The sequence below is a fragment of the Cupressus sempervirens genome, chromosome 1, assembly GCF_028749045.1.
Source record: "Cupressus sempervirens isolate cs-2001-9-10 chromosome 1, ASM2874904v1, whole genome shotgun sequence".
NCBI classification, from domain to species: Eukaryota; Viridiplantae; Streptophyta; class Pinopsida; order Cupressales; family Cupressaceae; genus Cupressus; species Cupressus sempervirens.
Window position 1 is genome coordinate 15,240,583 of NC_143118.1, and position 4,193 is coordinate 15,244,775.

Here is a 4,193-nt window from a genome sequence, read left to right on the forward strand (position 1 = left end):
GGCTATATGAATCTACAGTCTCGACTTGTAAGTAGAGCAATGAATTTTGTTTTTTTTTTTTAATATAATGTTGCAAACAGTTTTCTTTAATGAAACCATACATGGAAAACTGATGTTATCATACAAAAACCATAGGGCACAGATTTCAATGTGGAGGTCACAGATGAAGATAGAAAAATTACCTTGACGGAAGGCTATAAAGTGCTTGCACGCCTACATGAAGAATCTGTAAGCCTTGCCCAAGAATCGAGTGCACCAAATGATATCTCACAGGTAAATTGGTCAGATGAAAAGTAAATGAAATTAAATAGTTGAGAAGATTCTTTTTTGGCATTAGTTTTAAACGTAAATTGACTACATAACAATGTGCATAAAATTTTACTGCAGCCTTCATATCCTACCACAGAACCTGCTCCTGACGAAGGCCATGATGTGCATTATAGTGGTGGAGGTATTAATTTGCTATTGGAAATCAATTATGCAATTATGAATACAATTTAACATCTTCAATTGGAATTTGAGGTGTATCTTTTTTTTGAATATTTCATAGCATGTTGAACATCATCCTGAAGGACTGGACCATGTTCCAAGTGTTCAACATGTTGACACGGTGGCAGATCAAAATGTTAATGTACATGATGTGGCATTGTCAGGTAAGAAAAATGCATTTTATGTTGTACTCGTACTTAATTACAAACTTGTAATAGTTAGAAAAGAAAAAGAGTATGTCAATTTATCGCATTCACTTGTTCTTGCAACAGAGCCCCCTTTAGTGCAGCAACCTCCTGCTCCTCCAAAGAGAAGGAGCCATTGTAATTTGACATTACACGTGCCAGAAGAGGAGGAGAATGAAGCACATATGGATGTCCCTATGAGGGCTTTTCTTAAGAGAGGTCAAAAAAACAAAAAACAAAAATGATGTTTTAAAAATCTTCTTTGATAAACCTTGTTGGATAATGAAAGAACTTTGTTTTAAGTAATTATGTATGAATGATGCGTATTAATATAGATTTTTATTTTATGTTAATGAATATTGTTATGTGTTAATGAAGTTTTGATTAGTATTGTGCATTAATGATTTTTATATCATATTAATGAATGGTATGTGATTGTATTGATTGAATGTTATAGTTCATAAATGGATGAATTAATGAATGAAGTATGTAATTAGATGATAATGGGTACTTTAGATTGATGTTAGGAGGAGGGGGGTAAGGCCAGATGAGCTTCCACCTTCACGTGGTTGGCCTTGTTAAGTAGAGAATATTATAGTATTCTTGAAACCAAGTGAAGCTCAAATTTGTTAAGTCTTCAAACACACATCCCAATTCTCTTTAACGAGACTAAAGTTTTTTCGCTTGTAATAGTCTCATTGCAGTCATCTTTTGGTTCCTTGAGCATATAGTTCTTGCTTAGTTTAAATCCCAATTATTAGATATTTGTCCACATTGGAGTTAGTTTGGCATAGAAACCTGCATATTTTATTATATATATTTAGTCAACTAAAAGCAATGTTGAAAGCATTCACATAGTTGATGTCTAACAAAAGAAGACAAGATGCATATACTATTTATCATGGAAATCCTTGTAGGCGAATTGTGTGTGTATGTACACACACACACATATATGTATGTATGTATATAACTTCAAACAAATGTGTAGACTCAATTAGCAAGAGACACCAACCTCAAATCCTGGAATGCAGAAGGAACTGACCTTTGAAATGCAAAGTGTTTATAATGTAGGTAGATTTGCCTTAGATCTCCTTCGAGGTCTTCAACAAATTTGCCTTGTACTTATGAATAATCCACCAAGATTTGAAATATTGTTTTTCAATGAATGCTCTAAACTTGGAATATACCTTCATAAAAATTTTGCCTTAAATCTACTCATCATATTCAAATAAGCCTTCACATGTCTATTCACTTAGGTCTGATTTAGGTCTTCCACAAATTTGGCTTATAATTATGCTCTTGAATCTCTTAAAATCTTCTTTGTATTCAAATGATATTTAATGAATTGATTCATACAAATTTCCTCATACTTGAATCCAAATATCATTGTCATTGTCAAACATAACACAGACATAAAATCATTTTGGTTATTCACTTGTTATACAAGTTAGTCTTATCTTTTTGGTTTTCACAAGTCATGCACTTATGCATCTTTGGGATATCCACAAGCTATTAGAGATGTTTGGATGGTTCATGTCCTCTCTTTTTTTGTGTTGTTTGTAGGGTTTTTGCCATGAAGTCTAAGGACAGACATGTTGAATGTTTGTGATAGACATGTCCACCTATAAGAAAAGTATCAAATGTAGAAAAAATGCAAAGAAAAGCTTGTAAGGGTTTTAGGTGTCTTTAGGCCTAGTACAGCTCGTAAGGGTTTTAAGTGTCTTTGGAAGGGTTAGTGAAGTTATAAAACCTTTGAAAAGGTTAGTGAAATATATTAAAGGCATATATGATTGTAAGTTGTCAAAGTTGACACTTTGTGTCAACTAGACAGCAAATTTCAGTTTATAACTAACTGGTAACAGTAAGATAGTTAGACAGCAGTGGTTGTTTACTGTTGTTTGGTTATTTAGAAGGGATTTGTCGAGTGTTTGGGGGAGAAGTAGAGTTGGGGTGGTGAGACAAGGCATTGTGAAAAAATTATAATCAATAAAATAATCATGTTCTCTACAATTCAGTCTTTGTCCCATGGAACAGTGAGTTCCTATGATGTATCAAATGCATTTTGACTAATATTTAATGTGAGAACATTTTACTACTTTTGTTATCTTGTCCACGCATTCTTTTAATTTTCATTGCAGGTTAAGGAATAATAGACTGGTGCATTCAAACCAGTGACTGGTTAGGCACAGTCAACTATACTTATTCTAAAGTTTCCAATGTAGATTCTCTCCTACCACCTGTAGTCACTGTTATTGGTGGGAGACAATGAGGTTGTGATAATTTATTTGTACTATATTAACCAAATGCAGGAGAGTGGGAAAACTTGGTGTAAGTGCAGTGTTGGATGGTAATTGTTGATGGAGGTTTAGCCTGGATTAGACACTAGTCTAATAGACAGTGGATCATTTCATGTTTGAAGATGTTTGGGGGGTGAATCCTTCATGTTTGGGGGGTGTCTCTGTTACCAAAAACGAGACAGTAGAGCACTGCTAGTGTTATGGTGGGAAAAATATGTCTTTCGTTGTGATAGACTATTTCTAAGTCATCTGTGTTGTTTCTTGCTATTGTCAAGCAGTCTTTGTTTTCCTTGAGACCATGAACAAAATTATCTACCATTTTTGCTAATGATAAACTTTTGACTTGAACAATGATAAATTTTATTAGTAATCATTATAGTGGAACAACTTTTGACTTGTTCAAAAAATTTAGTCGAAGGTGTTGGAATTGATAGTGAACCCCAAGCTCCTAGAAATCACCTGCAACCAAATGCATGTTACATCTGTGTCTGAGAGAGAATATGATCCAAAAAGCATGCCTACTTTGGTGATTTGGCTATTATTGCAGCACTACAAAGTGTCTTATAGTGTTTCTCATTTTCTTAAATAATAGGGAATTAGTTCATGATTTCATCATATCTTATAGTGGAACAACTCCAAGAATCTTGGGTAAATTGCTTGCTATAAGACTTTCTTGTATAGGACACTCAATAATGTGGGCTAAGTGGTAGGCACAAAGAGGAACAAGAAAGGATCTGTACAAGTGCACGGTGCAGTAGAATTCAAAAATGAAATTATCTTAGTTTCATTCTGATTCTCCTCTGTTACCCTCACATACATACACAGCTCACTTCAATTCTTCAATGCTCTTAAACTTATACACATCCCTTATCAGCAGATCTGGTCATAATTCTCCTAAAATTTACAAATATTCCTAGAAATAGCAGCTACCTAAGACTCAGGAATTAGATATAAATGAGTTGAGACCAGCATTTATAATTCTTGAACAGGATTGAAAATAATTTTAATTTTGTAAGATGATTTGATATGCAGTAGCAGAATTCATCCTTGTTTACTTCTGATTTATAGGACCAGTGCCTTATCCATTGGGCAAGAAATTGACTATTGGCAGGAGATCTAATTCAAATAACTTGTATAAGAATTAATCAACTGCAATCACCCATCTCCATTCTTATGAAATATCCCTTTTATGAACTCATAAACCCTACTGATTTACTGAAGC